This window comes from Rhinoderma darwinii (genome assembly GCF_050947455.1).
Source record: "Rhinoderma darwinii isolate aRhiDar2 chromosome 2 unlocalized genomic scaffold, aRhiDar2.hap1 SUPER_2_unloc_55, whole genome shotgun sequence".
Classification (NCBI taxonomy): domain Eukaryota; kingdom Metazoa; phylum Chordata; class Amphibia; order Anura; family Rhinodermatidae; genus Rhinoderma; species Rhinoderma darwinii.
This window is the reverse complement of record NW_027461724.1, coordinates 978,540-1,000,869: the sequence shown is the minus strand read 5'-3', so window position 1 is coordinate 1,000,869 and position 22,330 is coordinate 978,540. Positions and strand designations below refer to the sequence as shown.

At 46.2% G+C, this 22,330-nt stretch overlaps 10 non-coding genes across 10 annotated transcripts; all 10 read right to left on the bottom strand.

Moving 5' to 3' along the window:
- Positions 1-4,453: 4,453 nt before the first annotated feature.
- LOC142679576 (U2 spliceosomal RNA) lies at positions 4,454-4,644 on the bottom strand. The gene has a single exon (XR_012852804.1). It is a non-coding gene; the product is annotated as a U2 spliceosomal RNA (small nuclear RNA).
- Positions 4,645-5,776: 1,132 nt separating this feature from the next.
- Positions 5,777-5,967, bottom strand: LOC142679451 (U2 spliceosomal RNA). Its single transcript, XR_012852700.1, has one exon. It is a non-coding gene; the product is annotated as a U2 spliceosomal RNA (small nuclear RNA).
- A 1,119-nt stretch (positions 5,968-7,086) lies between these two features.
- On the bottom strand, positions 7,087-7,277 carry LOC142679450 (U2 spliceosomal RNA). The gene has a single exon (XR_012852699.1). It is a non-coding gene; the product is annotated as a U2 spliceosomal RNA (small nuclear RNA).
- A 1,144-nt stretch (positions 7,278-8,421) lies between these two features.
- Positions 8,422-8,612, bottom strand: LOC142679448 (U2 spliceosomal RNA). Its single transcript, XR_012852698.1, has one exon. It is a non-coding gene; the product is annotated as a U2 spliceosomal RNA (small nuclear RNA).
- A 1,136-nt stretch (positions 8,613-9,748) lies between these two features.
- On the bottom strand, positions 9,749-9,939 carry LOC142679536 (U2 spliceosomal RNA). Its single transcript, XR_012852770.1, has one exon. It is a non-coding gene; the product is annotated as a U2 spliceosomal RNA (small nuclear RNA).
- Positions 9,940-11,074: 1,135 nt separating this feature from the next.
- Positions 11,075-11,265, bottom strand: LOC142679447 (U2 spliceosomal RNA). Its single transcript, XR_012852697.1, has one exon. It is a non-coding gene; the product is annotated as a U2 spliceosomal RNA (small nuclear RNA).
- Positions 11,266-12,387: 1,122 nt separating this feature from the next.
- On the bottom strand, positions 12,388-12,570 carry LOC142679661 (U2 spliceosomal RNA). Its single transcript, XR_012852852.1, has one exon. It is a non-coding gene; the product is annotated as a U2 spliceosomal RNA (small nuclear RNA).
- A 6,163-nt stretch (positions 12,571-18,733) lies between these two features.
- Positions 18,734-18,924, bottom strand: LOC142679446 (U2 spliceosomal RNA). The gene has a single exon (XR_012852696.1). It is a non-coding gene; the product is annotated as a U2 spliceosomal RNA (small nuclear RNA).
- A 1,132-nt stretch (positions 18,925-20,056) lies between these two features.
- LOC142679575 (U2 spliceosomal RNA) lies at positions 20,057-20,246 on the bottom strand. Its single transcript, XR_012852803.1, has one exon. It is a non-coding gene; the product is annotated as a U2 spliceosomal RNA (small nuclear RNA).
- Positions 20,247-21,368: 1,122 nt separating this feature from the next.
- LOC142679445 (U2 spliceosomal RNA) lies at positions 21,369-21,559 on the bottom strand. The gene has a single exon (XR_012852695.1). It is a non-coding gene; the product is annotated as a U2 spliceosomal RNA (small nuclear RNA).
- Positions 21,560-22,330: the final 771 nt, after the last annotated feature.

The window sequence follows — 22,330 nt, the reverse complement described above, 5'->3', positions numbered from 1 at the left end:
TCTTCACTGTTTCTAAAATCTCCTGCTCCGACAGTTCCTGCAATAAAAAATTCTGGGAGACAGGGTCTAAAACAGTGGTAATCTCCTTCAGCGAGTCACGCATAAAATCACGATCCACAGTTTTCACATTAAAAAGGTCAGTATAAAACTCCTGAACTTTACTTAAAAGACCCTGTACATCCGACACCCCATCAATATTTTTAAGAATAGCTTTTTTATTGTTCATTTTCTTAAAAAAGTACCTGGAGCAGGTCTCGTTCTCTTCCACGTGCTGTACTTTAGAACGAAATATAATTTCTTTACCTTTCTGCTCCAGGCACTGAGCTATCTATTTTTTTAAGTTGGCGATGTCGTCTTGTACCTCTATCTCGTGTTCTCTCATCTTGTACAGGGTCTGTAGGCGGGTGTTGAGAATTTTAAAAAAAGCTTGCTTCTCTCTAGCTTTCGCCACGCTTTTTTTAATAAAAAATTCTTTTATTTTCCTTTTCATTTTCTCCCACCATGCGGTGATGGGAGCCCGTGTGTCTCTCACCCGCCTACTCTCTTTGTAAAATTCAATAAAATCTGTAAAAACCTGTGGATCATCTAAAAGGGAAACATTTAACTTCCAGGACTTTTTACTAATAATGTTATTAAAATCACGCTTTACATAAAATGATAAAAGCTTGTGATCGGAAAAAATATTGGTTAAAACTTCACATTTAAAAGGCAGTAGATTCTCATTACAAAATATAAAATCTATCCTGGAGCTACAGGTGGCGTTGCTCCAGGTAACGCCGGCTTCCTCTGGACTGCTCCTGTTACACTCTTTATAAACGTCTTTTAATTTAAAATCACCCACCATATCTTTGAGCAGTCCAGAGGTCTTGTCATAGTTTCTGCTTGTAGCGCTGGTAAGCCGGCGTTCCCCCCTCAGGATACAATTAAAATCACCTGCGAGGATAAAAGGCTCAGTCGTGTTAATAAAAAGAGGTAAAATCGCTAACATTTCTGCTCTTTCATTTTTATCTGGTGAGCCGTAAAAATTTAAAAACTGCCATTTCACACCGTCAATAAAAGCCTTAACCAATAAAATACGTCCTGGAAGAATCTCTTGGATAAAATCGATTAAAACATTTCCCTTAAAAAGAATGGCGACCCCTGCTGATCTGGACTCGTTAGATCCAGACCAGACTGATGGACCATACTTCCAATCCTCTTGGTATTTATGGTACTTCATCGTATGGGGAATGCCGCACTCCTGCAGGAAAAAAACAGAGGCTGCCAGGCCAGCTAAAAAGCTGAAGAGAGCAACCCTTCTAACTTTGGACTTGGCGCCCCTCACGTTGAGGGAGATTCCCTTTACTTCTGACATTGTGGAGATTAAAATAACGTCTTGATTTTAAAATAATAAATATTCGTGGAACTTAAAATCAGACATTTCCTCCACCAGCATTACCAGAACTCTCGTTTGCGCTCATATCCCCACCCTCGTCCGAATCGCCTGCAAAGAGGGACGAAAAGGGAGAGGAACTACCTTCACTGAGGGCCGTGCCAGCAACTCTTATCTCATACAAGGGGAGCCCAATCTCGCCTAGCGTCACCTGGGTCTCAACTGGGTGACCACGTAGGTCCATTTCGGGTGGGTCCCCCAAGGGCCCCGCCTCTCCCCCCAGGCTCTGATGACGCCGTCTTAGAGGGGGAGGTTGCGCACATGGCGGGGTGTCCGGTATCTGGGAGGGAACAGTGCCCACCCTCCTCACCAGGTCAGGCGAGGAGGTGGTCCTAGGAGGAGCCTCACTTTTTTTCACGGTTGTGTCCATCTGCTCCTCCCCTGATTCCCTCCTACCAGCACGCTCCTGTTTTCCCTTTTTTCGGGGACCCACCGCTACCCAGTTCTCCTGCTCGGAGTCAGACTCCTGAGACCCAGGTACAGGAGCAGGCCCGGCACCCACTGGACAACCAGCCCTCTGGGATGCCCCAGTATCATCGGTGGCCTGCTCCTTTTCCGCCTTCCTCTTAGATTGCCTTTTTTCTTTGGCATTGGGCTCCATCCTTTCCTCAGAGGTTGCTGGCCGCGAGGCACCCGCTTTGGCTCCATTACTTCGCACCACTGAAGCCCAGGTGCCTCGCTGCTCCTTCGCTGCCCCGGCATGCTCCTCTCCCAGGGGGTGGGACTGGTCTGCTGGTGGAGCACGTGGGGGCGCCTCGGGTTGCTCATTTTCTTCGCCTCGGTACCTATGGGGACAAGAATAGTACAGATGACCAGTTTTTTGGCAAAAATTAAATTTTTTCTCTTGTGTGCACTCTCTCATATTGTGCTCTTTGCTTCCACAGTTTCTACAGGTGACATCGCAGTTAAAACTGGTATGTCCATAGGTACCGCAGGCCCTGCAGAAGTTTGGCATCCCTGAAAAATAGAGGTCGCCATTCACATTTCCAATTTTAAAACGAGCCGGTGGTAATCTCGTTTCTTGGGTGGAGGGGTCCTTTATCAATGTTACTAAGAACTTCCACTTGACGGTCCACACTCCACACTCGTTCATAACTCTCCCCAACAGTTTGACATTCTTGAAGTAGGCAGCTAAGAATGCTGCCACTTCCATATCCTTCACATATGGGGAGTACATTTTAATCACCACGAGTTTCGTAATTTCGAAGGCATGTTCTACTACCTGGACTCCCGCTACCACGAGTTCACCTTTTCTCCTCTCAGCTCGGTCCATGGCATCACGGAGGATTCCTTCTCCCATAAAGGTGACATCGAAAATTCCTCGTTTCGGGTAGTCCTGGATAGCCAGAATCTCATTCTTGTGGACCGCCAGTAGTTCTTCCAAGATCTTGTGGACCAAGAACTTTACGCCACGTGGACCGCCTCCACCCTCTGCCACGATAAATCGGGCAGAGTTCCTTAGCCGGGCATACACCGGCACCGCATCAGGCTCGCCTGCCATTTCCGTGGCCAGGCCGAACCGCACAGCAATTGCTGCGCCCTATGGGGTCCTGAGACTTACCAAAGGGCTGGGGGGGGATCGCAACTCGTTGCTCAGGACTAAGCCTCTCTCCCAAATAGCAGCACGGGGGTGAAGTCCAGGCGAACCTGGACGATCCCCCGAGGCCGAGAGAGAGGGTACCTGAGCACCTTCTGACTAAAAACCTCCTGTATAAATACACTTGGTCTTAGCCAAAAGGCCGAGAAGCGATAACCCGAACGGGCCGCGCGTTGACCGAGCCTGCCCAATACTGCTGTTCACCCCTTGCAGCGATTCAGCCTACTCCTAGGCAATTCCATGGGGCCCTGCAGGCTCACACACACTCACAGCTACTAAGCGGGAGGTGAATAAAGGCCGGAGAGGAAGCAAGACAGGATTTGCTTCTTTTGCTTGCACCACAATGCAGTGCTGAAAGAGGAGGAATCGACATAAAAACGCCTTCCTGGCAACGCCCAAATGCCCTCCTGCCGTGCAAACACTGGCAGCAGCAGCAGCAGCAGCAGCAGTAAGTGCATGCCCACTGCCACCCCTTCTCCTTTCACACCTTGTATCAGCTTTAATCCAGTCCAGTGCTGCCTGCTGAGCAGCACTGACCAACACTGCCTGGGCCCAGGCTTTTATCTCTGAGGCCCCATTATGATGTCAGAAAGCTGGCTCTGGCTCCTGAGGTCTCCACTATGACACGTGCAAAGTTCCGTCTGAACTTTATATAAGACGGTGCGGCTCAGTCAGTCACTCAGTGTTGCCTGAGAGGGCAACACTGCAACAGCCGGCCCCCAGGCTGTCTTTTTTTTGCACAGCTAGTTGCCTCCAGGAGGCCACAAGAGGGAGACAAGGAACTGCAAAATGGAAAATAGGCATCCACCAACTTTACAGACAACTTGTTCTCCTTGCTCCTACAACCTCCATCCTTGCACAGTTTGTTATTCTTCCAGGTAACATAGTAACAAATCCAAATTGCTGCTCTCTTTGTAGGCAAGCAAGGGTTTGTTGCAACTGCAATTCTTACTTCTTCTTGAAATGTAGGGACCACAGTACATTCCATCCACATCCATCTAGTGTACACAGGTAGGTCCATTGTGACGGGCGGGCGGGCGGGCTGGCTGCTTTAATGGCTGTTTGCTGTTCCCCTACTCCACTCCACTATTTGACTATGGTGCTGCATCAATCAGTGGCTGGCTCAGGTGCAGCTCTTTAACCTACCTAGGAGGGAGGGCGGAGAGAAGACAAGGAAGGTGAATGAGCTGTTCCAATGTGAAATGCCGGAAACACAGAAACACAGACGACACAAAACAAGAGGTGGCAATGTATTAATTAATTGCATTTAATAAATTAGCTCATTATCACACATGACTGTACAAATGCATTGTCCAACAGGTGTTGAAATAATGGGATTAAAAGGGGAGATCCCATCCGAAAGACAAAAACAATGGCAAACACAAAAAGCACTTTTGGAATCTGATTTTAGTAAACACATAAGGAAAGGGTGCACCGGTCCTGGAAATACTGCAATACCAGGTCAATGCGTGGAGTGGACAGAGCAAGCTCTATTTCCATCTCCCTGTTCTAAAAATCCATTTAATATATGGTCCCCAGATAGGGGACGTATCAGATATTAAACTGATAAGAACAGATACTACACTTGATATTAGCCAAAAGGCCGAGAAGCGATAACCCGAACGTGCCGCGCGTTTTGCTTCTTTTGCTTGCACCACAATGCAGTGCTGAAAGAGGAGGAATCGACATAAAAACGCCTTCCTGGCAACGCCCAAATGCCCTCCTGCCGTGCAAACACTGGCAGCAGCAGCAGCAGCAGCAGCAGTAAGTGCATGCCCACTGCCACCTCTTCTCCTTTCACACCTTGTATCAGCTTTAATCCAGTCCAGTGCTGCCTGCTGAGCAGCACTGACCAACACTGCCTGGGCCCAGGCTTTTATCTCTGAGGCCCCATTATGATGTCAGAAAGCTGGCTCTGGCTCCTGAGGTCTCCACTATGACACGTGCAAAGTTCCGTCTGAACTTTATATAAGACGGTGCGGCTCAGTCAGTCACTCAGTGTTGCCTGAGAGGGCAACACTGCAACAGCCGGCCCCCAGGCTGTCTTTTTTTTGCACAGCTAGTTGCCTCCAGGAGGCCACAAGAGGGAGACAAGGGACTGCAAAATGGAAAATAGGCATCCACCAACTTTACAGACAACTTGTTCTCCTTGCTCCTACAACCTCCATCCTTGCACAGTTTGTTATTCTTCCAGGTAACATAGTAACAAATCCAAATTGCTGCTCTCTTTGTAGGCAAGCAAGGGTTTGTTGCAACTGCAATTCTTACTTCTTCTTGAAATGTAGGGACCACAGTACATTCCATCACATCCATCTAGTGTACACAGGTAGGTCCATTGTGACGGGCGGGCGGGCGGGCGGGCTGGCTGGCTGCTTTAATGGCTGTTTGCTGTTCCCCTACTCCACTCCACTATTTGACTATGGTGCTGCATCAATCATTGGCTGGCTCAGGTGCAGCTCTTTAACCTACCTAGGAGGGAGGGCGGAGAGAAGACAAGGAAGGTGAATGAGCTGTTCCAATGTGAAATGCCGGAAACACAGAAACACAGACGACACAAAACAAGAGGTGGCAATGTATTAATTAATTGCATTTAATAAATTAGCTCATTATCACACATGACTGTACAAATGCATTGTCCAACAGGTGTTGAAATAATGGGATTAAAAGGGGAGATCCCATCCGAAAGACAAAAACAATGGCAAACACAAAAAGCACTTTTGGAATCTGATTTTAGTAAACACATAAGGAAAGGGTGCACCGGTCCTGGAAATACTGCAATACCAGGTCAATGCGTGGAGTGGACAGAGCAAGCTCTATTTCCATCTCCCTGTTCTAAAAATCCATTTAATATATGGTCCCCAGATAGGGGACGTATCAGATATTAAACTGATAAGAACAGATACTACACTTGATCTTAGCCAAAAGGCCGAGAAGCGATAACCCGAACGTGCCGCGCGTTTTGCTTCTTTTGCTTGCACCACAATGCAGTGCTGAAAGAGGAGGAATCGACATAAAAACGCCTTCCTGGCAACGCCCAAATGCCCTCCTACCGTGCAAACACTGGCAGCAGCAGCAGCAGCAGTAAGTGCATGCCCACTGCCACCCCTTCTCCTTTCACACCTTGTATCAGCTTTAATCCAGTCCAGTGCTGCCTGCTGAGCAGCACTGACCAACACTGCCTGGGCCCAGGCTTTTATCTCTGAGGCCCCATTATGATGTCAGAAAGCTGGCTCTGGCTCCTGAGGTCTCCACTATGACACGTGCAAAGTTCCGTCTGAACTTTATATAAGACGGTGCGGCTCAGTCAGTCACTCAGTGTTGCCTGAGAGGGCAACACTGCAACAGCCGGCCCCCAGGCTGTCTTTTTTTTGCACAGCTAGTTGCCTCCAGGAGGCCACAAGAGGGAGACAAGGGATTGCAAAATGGAAAATAGGCATCCACCAACTTTACAGACAACTTGTTCTCCTTGCTCCTACAACCTCCATCCTTGCACAGTTTGTTATTCTTCCAGGTAACATAGTAACAAATCCAAATTGCTGCTCTCTTTGTAGGCAAGCAAGTGTTTGTTGCAACTGCAATTCTTACTTCTTGAAATGTAGGGACCACAGTACATTCCATCACATCCATCTAGTGTACACAGGTAGGTCCATTGTGACGGGCGGGCGGGTGGGCGGGCTGGCTGCTTTAATGGCTGTTTGCTGTTCCCCTACTCCACTCCACTATTTGACTATGGTGCTGCATCAATCAGTGGCTGGCTCAGGTGCAGCTCTTTAACCTACCTAGGAGGGAGGGCGGAGAGAAGACAAGGAAGGTGAATGAGCTGTTCCAATGTGAAATGCCGGAAACACAGAAACACAGACGACACAAAACAAGAGGTGGCAATGTATTAATTAATTGCATTTAATAAATTAGCTCATTATCACACATGACTGTACAAATGCATTGTCCAACAGGTGTTGAAATAATGGGATTAAAAGGGGAGATCCCATCCGAAAGACAAAAACAATGGCAAACACAAAAAGCACTTTTGGAATCTGATTTTAGTAAACACATAAGGAAAGGGTGCACCGGTCCTGGAAATACTGCAATACCAGGTCAATGCGTGGAGTGGACAGAGCAAGCTCTATTTCCATCTCCCTGTTCTAAAAATCCATTTAATATATGGTCCCCAGATAGGGGACGTATCAGATATTAAACTGATAAGAACAGATACTACACTTGATCTTAGCCAAAAGGCCGAGAAGCGATAACCCGAACGTGCCGCGCGTTTTGCTTCTTTTGCTTGCACCACAATGCAGTGCTGAAAGAGGAGGAATCGACATAAAAACGCCTTCCTGGCAACGCCCAAATGCCCTCCTGCCGTGCAAACACTGGCAGCAGCAGCAGCAGCAGCAGCAGTAAGTGCATGCCCACTGCCACCTCTTCTCCTTTCACACCTTGTATCAGCTTTAATCCAGTCCAGTGCTGCCTGCTGAGCAGCACTGACCAACACTGCCTGGGCCCAGGCTTTTATCTCTGAGGCCCCATTATGATGTCAGAAAGCTGGCTCTGGCTCCTGAGGTCTCCACTATGACACGTGCAAAGTTCCGTCTGAACTTTATATAAGACGGTGCGGCTCAGTCAGTCACTCAGTGTTGCCTGAGAGGGCAACACTGCAACAGCCGGCCCCCAGGCTGTCTTTTTTTTGCACAGCTAGTTGCCTCCAGGAGGCTACAAGAGGGAGACAAGGGACTGCAAAATGGAAAATAGGCATCCACCAACTTTACAGACAACTTGTTCTCCTTGCTCCTACAACCTCCATCCTTGCACAGTTTGTTATTCTTCCAGGTAACATAGTAACAAATCCAAATTGCTGCTCTCTTTGTAGGCAAGCAAGGGTTTGTTGCAACTGCAATTCTTACTTCTTCTTGAAATGTAGGGACCACAGTACATTCCATCACATCCATCTAGTGTACACAGGTAGGTCCATTGTGACGGGCGGGCGGGCGGGCGGGCGGGCGGGCGGGCTGGCTGGCTGCTTTAATGGCTGTTTGCTGTTCCCCTACTCCACTCCACTATTTGACTATGGTGCTGCATCAATCATTGGCTGGCTCAGGTGCAGCTCTTTAACCTACCTAGGAGGGAGGGCGGAGAGAAGACAAGGAAGGTGAATGAGCTGTTCCAATGTGAAATGCCGGAAACACAGAAACACAGACGACACAAAACAAGAGGTGGCAATGTATTAATTAATTGCATTTAATAAATTAGCTCATTATCACACATGACTGTACAAATGCATTGTCCAACAGGTGTTGAAATAATGGGATTAAAAGGGGAGATCCCATCCGAAAGACAAAAACAATGGCAAACACAAAAAGCACTTTTGGAATCTGATTTTAGTAAACACATAAGGAAAGGGTGCACCGGTCCTGGAAATACTGCAATACCAGGTCAATGCGTGGAGTGGACAGAGCAAGCTCTATTTCCATCTCCCTGTTCTAAAAATCCATTTAATATATGGTCCCCAGATAGGGGACGTATCAGATATTAAACTGATAAGAACAGATACTACACTTGATCTTAGCCAAAAGGCCGAGAAGCGATAACCCGAACGTGCCGCGCGTTTTGCTTCTTTTGCTTGCACCACAATGCAGTGCTGAAAGAGGAGGAATCGACATAAAAACGCCTTCCTGGCAACGCCCAAATGCCCTCCTGCCGTGCAAACACTGGCAGCAGCAGCAGCAGCAGCAGCAGTAAGTGCATGCCCACTGCCACCTCTTCTCCTTTCACACCTTGTATCAGCTTTAATCCAGTCCAGTGCTGCCTGCTGAGCAGCACTGACCAACACTGCCTGGGCCCAGGCTTTTATCTCTGAGGCCCCATTATGATGTCAGAAAGCTGGCTCTGGCTCCTGAGGTCTCCACTATGACACGTGCAAAGTTCCGTCTGAACTTTATATAAGACGGTGCGGCTCAGTCAGTCACTCAGTGTTGCCTGAGAGGGCAACACTGCAACAGCCGGCCCCCAGGCTGTCTTTTTTTTGCACAGCTAGTTGCCTCCAGGAGGCTACAAGAGGGAGACAAGGGACTGCAAAATGGAAAATAGGCATCCACCAACTTTACAGACAACTTGTTCTCCTTGCTCCTACAACCTCCATCCTTGCACAGTTTGTTATTCTTCCAGGTAACATAGTAACAAATCCAAATTGCTGCTCTCTTTGTAGGCAAGCAAGGGTTTGTTGCAACTGCAATTCTTACTTCTTCTTGAAATGTAGGGACCACAGTACATTCCATCACATCCATCTAGTGTACACAGGTAGGTCCATTGTGACGGGCGGGCGGGCGGGCGGGCGGGCTGGCTGGCTGCTTTAATGGCTGTTTGCTGTTCCCCTACTCCACTCCACTATTTGACTATGGTGCTGCATCAATCATTGGCTGGCTCAGGTGCAGCTCTTTAACCTACCTAGGAGGGAGGGCGGAGAGAAGACAAGGAAGGTGAATGAGCTGTTCCAATGTGAAATGCCGGAAACACAGAAACACAGACGACACAAAACAAGAGGTGGCAATGTATTAATTAATTGCATTTAATAAATTAGCTCATTATCACACATGACTGTACAAATGCATTGTCCAACAGGTGTTGAAATAATGGGATTAAAAGGGGAGATCCCATCCGAAAGACAAAAACAATGGCAAACACAAAAAGCACTTTTGGAATCTGATTTTAGTAAACACATAAGGAAAGGGTGCACCGGTCCTGGAAATACTGCAATACCAGGTCAATGCGTGGAGTGGACAAAGCAAGCTCTATTTCCATCTCCCTGTTCTAAAAATCCATTTAATATATGGTCCCCAGATAGGGGACGTATCAGATATTAAACTGATAAGAACAGATACTACACTTGATCTTAGCCAAAAGGCCGAGAAGCGATAACCCGAACGTGCCGCGCGTTTTGCTTCTTTTGCTTGCACCACAATGCAGTGCTGAAAGAGGAGGAATCGACATAAAAACGCCTTCCTGGCAACGCCCAAATGCCCTCCTGCCGTGCAAACACTGGCAGCAGCAGCAGCAGCAGCAGCAGTAAGTGCATGCCCACTGCCACCTCTTCTCCTTTCACACCTTGTATCAGCTTTAATCCAGTCCAGTGCTGCCTGCTGAGCAGCACTGACCAACACTGCCTGGGCCCAGGCTTTTATCTCTGAGGCCCCATTATGATGTCAGAAAGCTGGCTCTGGCTCCTGAGGTCTCCACTATGACACGTGCAAAGTTCCGTCTGAACTTTATATAAGACGGTGCGGCTCAGTCAGTCACTCAGTGTTGCCTGAGAGGGCAACACTGCAACAGCCGGCCCCCAGGCTGTCTTTTTTTGCACAGCTAGTTGCCTCCAGGAGGCTACAAGAGGGAGACAAGGGACTGCAAAATGGAAAATAGGCATCCACCAACTTTACAGACAACTTGTTCTCCTTGCTCCTACAACCTCCATCCTTGCACAGTTTGTTATTCTTCCAGGTAACATAGTAACAAATCCAAATTGCTGCTCTCTTTGTAGGCAAGCAAGGGTTTGTTGCAACTGCAATTCTTACTTCTTCTTGAAATGTAGGGACCACAGTACATTCCATCACATCCATCTAGTGTACACAGGTAGGTCCATTGTGACGGGCGGGCGGGCGGGCGGGCGGGCTGGCTGGCTGCTTTAATGGCTGTTTGCTGTTCCCCTACTCCACTCCACTATTTGACTATGGTGCTGCATCAATCATTGGCTGGCTCAGGTGCAGCTCTTTAACCTACCTAGGAGGGAGGGCGGAGAGAAGACAAGGAAGGTGAATGAGCTGTTCCAATGTGAAATGCCGGAAACACAGAAACACAGACGACACAAAACAAGAGGTGGCAATGTATTAATTAATTGCATTTAATAAATTAGCTCATTATCACACATGACTGTACAAATGCATTGTCCAACAGGTGTTGAAATAATGGGATTAAAAGGGGAGATCCCATCCGAAAGACAAAAACAATGGCAAACACAAAAAGCACTTTTGGAATCTGATTTTAGTAAACACATAAGGAAAGGGTGCACCGGTCCTGGAAATACTGCAATACCAGGTCAATGCGTGGAGTGGACAGAGCAAGCTCTATTTCCATCTCCCTGTTCTAAAAATCCATTTAATATATGGTCCCCAGATAGGGGACGTATCAGATATTAAACTGATAAGAACAGATACTACACTTGATCTTAGCCAAAAGGCCGAGAAGCGATAACCCGAACGTGCCGCGCGTTTTGCTTCTTTTGCTTGCACCACAATGCAGTGCTGAAAGAGGAGGAATCGACATAAAAACGCCTTCCTGGCAATGCCCAAATGCCCTCCTGCCGTGCAAACACTGGCAGCAGCAGCAGCAGCAGTAAGTGCATGCCCACTGCCACCCCTTCTCCTTTCACACCTTGTATCAGCTTTAATCCAGTCCAGTGCTGCCTGCTGAGCAGCACTGACCAACACTGCCTGGGCCCAGGCTTTTATCTCTGAGGCCCCATTATGATGTCAGAAAGCTGGCTCTGGCTCCTGAGGTCTCCACTATGACACGTGCAAAGTTCCGTCTGAACTTTATATAAGACGGTGCGGCTCAGTCAGTCACTCAGTGTTGCCTGAGAGGGCAACACTGCAACAGCCGGCCCCCAGGCTGTCTTTTTTTTGCACAGCTAGTTGCCTCCAGGAGGCCACAAGAGGGAGACAAGGGATTGCAAAATGGAAAATAGGCATCCACCAACTTTACAGACAACTTGTTCTCCTTGCTCCTACAACCTCCATCCTTGCACAGTTTGTTATTCTTCCAGGTAACATAGTAACAAATCCAAATTGCTGCTCTCTTTGTAGGCAAGCAAGGGTTTGTTGCAACTGCAATTATTACTTCTTCTTGAAATGTAGGGACCACAGTACATTCCATCACATCCATCTAGTGTACACAGGTAGGTCCATTGTGACGGGTGGGCGGGCGGGCGGGCTGGCTGCTTTAATGGCTGTTTGCTGTTCCCCTACTCCACTCCACTATTTGACTATGGTGCTGCATCAATCAGTGGCTGGCTCAGGTGCAGCTCTTTAACCTACCTAGGAGGGAGGGCGGAGAGAAGACAAGGAAGGTGAATGAGCTGTTCCAATGTGAAATGCCGGAAACACAGAAACACAGACGACACAAAACAAGAGGTGGCAATGTATTAATTAATTGCATTTAATAAATTAGCTCATTATCACACATGATTGTACAAATGCATTGTCCAACAGGTGTTGAAATAATGGGATTAAAAGGGGAGATCCCATCCGAAAGACAAAAACAATGGCAAACACAAAAAGCACTTTTGGAATCTGATTTTAGTAAACACATAAGGAAAGGGTGCACCGGTCCTGGAAATACTGCAATACCAGGTCAATGCGTGGAGTGGACAGAGCAAGCTCTATTTCCATCTCCCTGTTCTAAAAATCCATTTAATATATGGTCCCCAGATAGGGGACGTATCAGATATTAAACTGATAAGAACAGATTTTTTTTTTTTTTTTTTTTTAAAACCTTCAGGTTTGGATTAAATTTTGTTTAAAAGCACTCGTTCATATCCTGTCGATACTTACTATCAGTATCCTAGATATTCTGAACGGTTCCATCCAATCATCATCAGGCTTTTTCATTTAGGTTTTTTAAATTTTCATATAACAAAAAGCAAATACAGAAATCATATCAAAAAAATTCCACCCCTCCACTACACTCTCACCATATACCTCCACTTCAAGACCTTCCAAATCCCTTCTGCATCCACCTCCCCCAACCTTTCCTTATCTACCAAATACACTGTATACATCCTATCCAATACCATTCTCAAACATCCTTCCACAGTTACATCTTTTTTTCTAAACACATACAGGTTCCTAACATCCCACAAAACCTCTTTTATAATTGCTAGCATGACAAATAATACCCTTTGATTTTTCTCACTTACACTCGCAAGCCCAAACAAAACTATTTCCATACATAACCTATTGATCCCAACCAACTCCTTAAGTAACGGACCCATACCCCTCCAAACTCCCTGTGCCACCCCACAATTCCAAAACAGATGCACTATACTTTCGCTCCCACCACAATTCTCTCTTGGACACAAATCACTCCTCACAACTCCACGATTTTTCTGAAACTCTCTAACTGACAACCCACCATGCAAACTCTGCCATACAATCTCTCTCTGTCTATTTGTAATACCATCTGTCCTCAACCCCTTCCACACCTTACCAACACACTGACCTCTCACCATATTTATATTACATTGGACTTCCATATCTTTTATACACTTAAACACACTCTTCTTATCTTTCAAACATTCTTTCTTCACCGTGGTCAATCCAAACTTCCTCATAAAATTCTCAATAAACTCATACCATTTAGGACTCACAAACGCATACGGCTTCCTTAAATCTCTTTTTATCCATCCTATTTTTCCTAACACCTTCCCACCCAGAAATCTCACCATGCATGCAAATTTCCAATCACCTCCCAGCATCCTCTTCACTGCAAACATCACATTCACCCCTAAATACACTTCAATATTAGGAAAATTCATACCCCCATTCACCCAGTCCTTCAGCACAGTCTCCCTTCTCACTCTCTCCATTGTCGTTCCCCAGAAAAACACAAACACAATTCTATTCAATTTCCTTACAACCATATACCCCGGAGGAAACACCACAGCAAGATACAGAAAAATCGGCAAAATCACACTTTTTATCACCATTATCTTTCCTTCAAACGTCAACTCTCTCAAACTCCAAAATCTCAACTTCCTACTCACTCTTTTCTCCACATCTACCCAACTCTCACTTCCATCCAATTTTTCATCCATTTTAACCCCCAAAATTTGAATCGCACCGTCCACTCTTTTCACACCCAAGTCCTCATTCATACCTGAACTTCCAAACCTCTTATACTCACTTTTCTTCCAATTTACCCTAAAAGCAGACGCACCACAAAACAAGGACACCAATAGTTTTGCCCTCCTCAAAACTGCAATAGAATCACACAGCACACACACATCGTCCATATACGCCAACACTTTCAGCTCTTTCCCACCACTCCCTGGAATCTGTATTCCTCTCATACACTTATCCTTCCTAATCATCTCTAATAATGGTTCTAAAGCACACACAAAGACTATAGGGGACAAAGGGCATCCCTGCCTAACACCCGAACACACCTTCACTTCTTCACTCACCCATCCGTTTATCAAAATCTTACTGCCAACACCCCTATACAACATCCTCACCATATTCACAAACTCTCCAGGAAACCCCATCCTCACCAACACTTTAAACAGAAAATCATGCGACAACCTATCAAATGCTTTTTCAAAATCAATAGACAACACACTAACCTCTTGCTTTCTCTCCCTTGCATCCCACAACACATCTCTCAACAAACAAAGATTCTCCCCAATCCTTCTCCCAGGAATTCCACACACTTGATCCTCCCCAATCACCTGATCGATCACATCTCTCATTCTATTGGCAATCATTTTAGCAAAAATCTTATAATCCACATTCAACAAAGTTATAGGTCTCCAATTCCTTACATCCTTCTCATCCCCTTTCTTATAAATCAGCACAACCACTCCACTCTTCATACTCTCCGCCAATCTACACTTTTCCCGCATAAAAACATATATCTCAATCATATCTAGCTTAATCACATCCCACATTCTCTTATAAAACTCCACTGGCAACCCATCCTCTCCCGGTGTTCTATTCACTGACATGCTTTCAATAGCTGATTTAACCTCTTCCTCCCCAACTCCTCTCATCAGCCTATCATACTCCATTCTCTCCACCTGCTTCTCAATCACAGCCACCACCTCAGACTCCAAATCTCTATCACACTCCTTTACTGCATACAATTCTCTGTAAAACTCTTCAACCACTCCTAACACCACTTTCCCTTTTACCACATTCCCATCCTTATCATACACACATACCAAATCCTCTTTCTTCCCAATCACTTTTTTAAAAAAATATCTCGAACATTTCTCATTCTTTTCTAACTTATCCAATCTTGCTTGATACATAATTTCCTTACCCTTCTTCACCATCCATTCTTTCATATTCTTCTTAACTTCCTCAATCTTCTCATCCACCGCCCAACCATTCTTCTTCAAACTTCTCAAAAACCCCAATCTTTTATACAAGCACTCATACTTTCTCCTTCTACCAGCCGCTCTTCTATAACCAGCTTTCTTAAAATATACTTTTGTCTTTTCCTTCACCCAATCCCACCACTCCAACACATCTACAAACTCTTTCTTCCTTCTACACCAACTCCCATACAAATTAACATATTTCCCATACACCTCCTCATCTTCTAACAAATTAACATTTAATTTCCATAAACCCCTCCCACTTATACATTCCACATCCAAAACCAGTTCACACATCACACACTCATGATCTGAATATATTACCCTCATTTGCATATAATTTTTACCCATCACACCTTTCGACACAAAACACATATCTAGTCTCGAACTATAAATACCCCTGTCTGAAAAATATGTATCTTGGGGGTCTACCCCACATAATTTTATCACATCCTTCAACTGAAAATCAAACAAAATATTTTTAACCACATTACCAGACACATCCACATTTTTTCCATCAATCTCACAATTAAAGTCCCCTATCCACACAACCGGATCCTTCCCAGGCAAAAACATTTTCACTTTTTCAAACAATTCCACTCTTTCATTCTTATTAACTGGAGCATATATATTAATTATACGAACATTCACTCTATTAAATCTCACCACCACCATCACGCACCTTCCCTCCTCAATAACAGTATGACTGCAAATTTCTATTTTTTTGTTTTTGAATAAAATCCCCACACCATCATTTCTATTTTTGTTTGACACTGACCATATTGCAGGCCCGTGCACCCACTCCTCCTGCCCCACCACAAAATCCAATCCACACTCTTGAACACAAATGACATCAACATTTTGATTTGCTAATATATCTAGTATAAGAGCTCTTCTGGCTCTACTCCTAAACACACGCACATTGGATGACAAAAACTTCAAAGACATAATCTAAAACAACCCAAAGGAAGAAAATTTAGCAACGCCATTATTTTAAGATTTTCCTCTGGAGTACTTTGGAAGAACCTTCTCCGCCAGAGCCTGTATCCATATGGGCCTCAAATAAAGATTCGAATGGGTTCTCCAACGAAATCGCCTCTTCTTCCACCTTCTCAAAACGTGGCTTTTTTGCCGTTTTCCTGGGGGGACGAAAACATTCTGCACCTGTGACAGTCACTTCCCCCCCAGGAGGTTCATCTTCCTCAGAGAGAGACCAGTCTATTCTTGCTGACTCATCCATCAGAATGCTCATGGGAGATTCCACAGCTGGGCTAATCAACCCCTCCCCCATCTCCTGCTGGTCTTGCACAGCTTCATTTTGTCTTTTTTCAGCCTCCTCAGACATCCTCAAGATTCTTGCTCCTTCCTCCCTCTTCCTATCAAGATCCATTTGGTTCCTTTGCTTTCTAGCTTCCTCCTGCTTCTTTCTTTCTTCCCTCCTCTTGACAACCTCAGGACAGTCTCTGTACATATGCCCAGTCAATCCACATAAATCACAGGCTCTAGGCTGTGGACACGCCCCAGCCTCATGTCCAGGATTTTTACAGTTCCTGCACAGTTTAACCCCTGGGCAATCCTCCTTTAAATGGCCAAATTTAAAGCAGTTCCTGCAAAAGGATGGCTGTCCTTGATAATACAGGTAGCCTCTGTTTCCAGCCACAGAAAAATTGGCAGGTGGGTGTCTCACTCCCCCAATACAGCTTTCATCAGGTCTTAATTTCACCCAGAATTTATATGTTCCATTAAAGATGTTAAGGATACTTTTCTGCCTTACCCCTCCTTTCACACTTAAACAGTACTGTCCAAGAAAGTTCTTTAGGATATTAACATCCGTGAAAGGGTTAAATACATGGATAAAGACAGTTTTTTCCTCTAGTTCAAACAGTGGAACAAATGTGACATTCCTCAGTACCTGGTTAGATGCATTAGTCTTCAGGCATTCATAAAAGAGCAGGCAGGTCCCATCCACATAAAAGGAAATGTCATAGATACCTTGTTTTTTTGATTCTTGAATACAAAATACATCATTTTCCAGGGAAATACCCGCCATCTTCTCCACAATTTCGTGTCCAACATATGAGATGCTGTTCTTCACGCTGTCAGAGATCTCCACCTTCAGCCGGACTGTCTTCTGGATACCTGAGGAAAATTCCATACCTGCCATCTTTTCAGCCTATCGGTCCAGGACCATAGGAGGATCGCCACTCAAAAGGTCTCCTGCTACCACAGGAACACTCGCACCCCCGACCCAGACCAGAGCAATAAACTCTGATCTGAGCCAAAAGGCCGAGAAGCGATAACCCGAACGGGCCGCGCGTTGACCGAGCCTGCCCAATACTGCTGTTCACCCCTTGCAGCGATTCAGCCTACTCCTAGGCAATTCCATGGGGCCCTGCAGGCTCACACACACTCACAGCTACTAAGCGGGAGGTGAATAAAGGCCGGAGAGGAAGCAAGACAAGATTTGCTTCTTTTGCTTGCACCACAATGCAGTGCTGAAAGAGGAGGAATCGACATAAAAACGCCTTCCTGGCAACGCCCAAATGCCCTCCTGCCGTGCAAACACTGGCAGCAGCAGCAGCAGCAGTAAGTGCATGCCCACTGCCACCCCTTCTCCTTTCACACCTTGTATCAGCTTTAATCCAGTCCAGTGCTGCCTGCTGAGCAGCACTGACCAACACTGCCTGGGCCAAGGCTTTTATCTCTGAGGCCCCATTATGATGTCAGAAAGCTGGCTCTGGCTCCTGAGGTCTCCACTATGACACGTGCAAAGTTCCGTCTGAACTTTATATAAGACGGTGCGGCTCAGTCAGTCACTCAGTGTTGCCTGAGAGGGCAACACTGCAACAGCCGGCCCCCAGGCTGTCTTTTTTTTGCACAGCTAGTTGCCTCCAGGAGGCCACAAGAGGGAGACAAGGGACTGCAAAATGGAAAATAGGCATCCACCAACTTTACAGACAACTTGTTCTCCTTGCTCCTACAACCTCCATCCTTGCACAGTTTGTTATTCTTCCAGGTAACATAGTAACAAATCCAAATTGCTGCTCTCTTTGTAGGCAAGCAAGGGTTTGTTGCAACTGCAATTCTTACTTCTTGAAATGTAAGGACCACAGTACATTCCATCACATCCATCTAGTGTACACAGGTAGGTCCATTGTGACGGGCGGGCGGGTGGGCGGGCTGGCTGCTTTAATGGCTGTTTGCTGTTCCCCTACTCCACTCCACTATTTGACTATGGTGCTGCATCAATCAGTGGCTGGCTCAGGTGCAGCTCTTTAACCTACCTAGGAGGGAGGGCGGAGAGAAGACAAGGAAGGTGAATGAGCTGTTCCAATGTGAAATGCCGGAAACACAGAAACACAGACGACACAAAACAAGAGGTGGCAATGTATTAATTAATTGCATTTAATAAATTAGCTCATTATCACACATGACTGTACAAATGCATTGTCCAACAGGTGTTGAAATAATGGGATTAAAAGGGGAGATCCCATCCGAAAGACAAAAACAATGGCAAACACAAAAAGCACTTTTGGAATCTGATTTTAGTAAACACATAAGGAAAGGGTGCACCGGTCCTGGAAATACTGCAATACCAGGTCAATGCGTGGAGTGGACAGAGCAAGCTCTATTTCCATCTCCCTGTTCTAAAAATCCATTTAATATATGGTCCCCAGATAGGGGACGTATCAGATATTAAACTGATAAGAACAGATACTACACTTGATCTTAGCCAAAAGGCCGAGAAGCGATAACCCGAACGTGCCGCGCGTTTTGCTTCTTTTGCTTGCACCACAATGCAGTGCTGAAAGAGGAGGAATCGACATAAAAACGCCTTCCTGGCAACGCCCAAATGCCCTCCTGCCGTGCAAACACTGGCAGCAGCAGCAGCAGCAGCAGCAGTAAGTGCATGCCCACTGCCACCCCTTCTCCTTTCACACCTTGTATCAGCTTTAATCCAGTCCAGTGCTGCCTGCTGAGCAGCACTGACCAACACTGCCTGGGCCCAGGCTTTTATCTCTGAGGCCCCATTATGATGTCAGAAAGCTGGCTCTGGCTCCTGAGGTCTCCACTATGACACGTGCAAAGTTCCGTCTGAACTTTATATAAGACGGTGCGGCTCAGTCAGTCACTCAGTGTTGCCTGAGAGGGCAACACTGCAACAGCCGGCCCCCAGGCTGTCTTTTTTTTGCTCAGCTAGTTGCCTCCAGGAGGCCACAAGAGGGAGACAAGGGACTGCAAAATGGAAAATAGGCATCCACCAACTTTACAGACAACTTGTTCTCCTTGCTCCTACAACCTCCATCCTTGCACAGTTTGTTATTCTTCCAGGTAACATAGTAACAAATCCAAATTGCTGCTCTCTTTGTAGGCAAGCAAGGGTTTGTTGCAACTGCAATTCTTACTTCTTCTTGAAATGTAGGGACCACAGTACATTCCATCACATCCATCTAGTGTACACAGGTAGGTCCATTGTGACGGGCGGGCGGGCGGGCGGGCTGGCTGGCTGCTTTAATGGCTGTTTGCTGTTCCCCTACTCCACTCCACTATTTGACTATGGTGCTGCATCAATCAGTGGCTGGCTCAGGTGCAGCTCTTTAACCTACCTAGGAGGGAGGGCGGAGAGAAGACAAGGAAGGTGAATGAGCTGTTCCAATGTGAAATGCCGGAAACACAGAAACACAGACGACACAAAACAAGAGGTGGCAATGTATTAATTAATTGCATTTAATAAATTAGCTCATTATGACACATGACTGTACAAATGCATTGTCCAACAGGTGTTGAAATAATGGGATTAAAAGGGGAGATCCCATCTGAAAGACAAAAACAATGGCAAACACAAAAAGCACTTTTGGAATCTGATTTTAGTAAACACATAAGGAAAGGGTGCACCGGTCCTGGAAATACTGCAATACCAGGTCAATGCGTGGAGTGGACAGAGCAAGCTCTATTTCCATCTCCCTGTTCTAAAAATCCATTAATATATGGTCCCCAGATAGGGGACGTATCAGATATTAAACTGATAAGAACAGATACTACACTTGATCTTAGCCAAAAGGCCGAGAAGCGATAACCCGAACGTGCCGCGCGTTTTGCTTCTTTTGCTTGCACCACAATGCAGTGCTGAAAGAGGAGGAATCGACATAAAAACACCTTCCTGGCAACGCCCAAATGCCCTCCTGCCGTGCAAACACTGGCAGCAGCAGCAGCAGCAGCAGTAAGTGCATGCCCACTGCCACCCCTTCTCCTTTCACACCTTGTATCAGCTTTAATCCAGTCCAGTGCTGCCTGCTGAGCAGCACTGACCAACACTGCCTGGGCCCAGGCTTTTATCTCTGAGGCCCCATTATGATGTCAGAAAGCTGGCTCTGGCTCCTGAGGTCTCCACTATGACACGTGCAAAGTTCCGTCTGAACTTTATATAAGACGGTGCGGCTCAGTCAGTCACTCAGTGTTGCCTGAGAGGGCAACACTGCAACAGCCGGCCCCCAGGCTGTCTTTTTTTTGCACAGCTAGTTGCCTCCAGGAGGCCACAAGAGGGAGACAAGGGACTGCAAAATGGAAAATAGGCATCCACCAACTTTACAGACAACTTGTTCTCCTTGCTCCTACAACCTCCATCCTTGCACAGTTTGTTATTCTTCCAGGTAACATAGTAACAAATCCAAATTGCTGCTCTCTTTGTAGGCAAGCAAGGGTTTGTTGCAACTGCAATTCTTACTTCTTGAAATGTAGGGACCACAGTACATTCCATCACATCCATCTAGTGTACACAGGTAGGTCCATTGTGACGGGCGGGCGGGCGGGCGGGCTGGCTGCTTTAATGGCTGTTTGCTGTTCCCCTACTCCACTCCACTATTTGACTATGGTGCTGCATCAATCAGTGGCTGGCTCAGGTGCAGCTCTTTAACCTACCTAGAAGGGAGGGCGGAGAGAAGACAAGGAAGGTGAATGAGCTGTTCCAATGTGAAATGCCGGAAACACAGAAACACAGACGACACAAAACAAGAGGTGGCAATGTATTAATTAATTGCATTTAATAAATTAGCTCATTATCACACATGACTGTACAAATGCATTGTCCAACAGGTGTTGAAATAATGGGATTAAAAGGGGAGATCCCATCCGAAAGACAAAAACAATGGCAAACACAAAAAGCACTTTTGGAATCTGATTTTAGTAAACACATAAGGAAAGGGTGCACCGGTCCTGGAAATACTGCAATACCAGGTCAATGCGTGGAGTGGACAGAGCAAGCTCTATTTCCATCTCCCTGTTCTAAAAATCCATTTAATATATGGTCCCCAGATAGGGGACGTATCAGATATTAAACTGATAAGAACAGATACTACACTTGATCTTAGCCAAAAGGCCGAGAAGCGATAACCCGAACGTGCCGCGCGTTTTGCTTCTTTTGCTTGCACCACAATGCAGTGCTGAAAGAGGAGGAATCGACATAAAAACGCCTTCCTGGCAACGCCCAAATGCCCTCCTGCCGTGCAAACACTGGCAGCAGCAGCAGCAGCAGCAGCAGTAAGTGCATGCCCACTGCCACTCCTTCTCCTTTCACACCTTGTATCAGCTTTAATCCAGTCCAGTGCTGCCTGCTGAGCAGCACTGACCAACACTGCCTGGGCCCAGGCTTTTATCTCTGAGGCCCCATTATGATGTCAGAAAGCTGGCTCTGGCTCCTGAGGTCTCCACTATGACATGTGCAAAGTTCCGTCTGAACTTTATATAAGACGGTGCGGCTCAGTCAGTCACTCAGTGTTGCCTGAGAGGGCAACACTGCAACAGCCGGCCCCCAGGCTGTCTTTTTTTTGCACAGCTAGTTGCCTCCAGGAGGCCACAAGAGGGAGACAAGGGACTGCAAAATGGAAAATAGGCATCCACCAACTTTACAGACAACTTGTTCTCCTTGCTCCTACAACCTCCATCCTTGCACAGTTTGTTATTCTTCCAGGTAACATAGTAACAAATCCAAATTGCTGCTCTCTTTGTAGGCAAGCAAGGGTTTGTTGCAACTGCAATTCTTACTTCTTCTTGAAATGTAGGGACCACAGTACATTCCATCACATCCATCTAGTGTACACAGGTAGGTCCATTGCGACGGGCGGGCGGGCGGGCTGGCTGCTTTAATGGCTGTTTGCTGTTC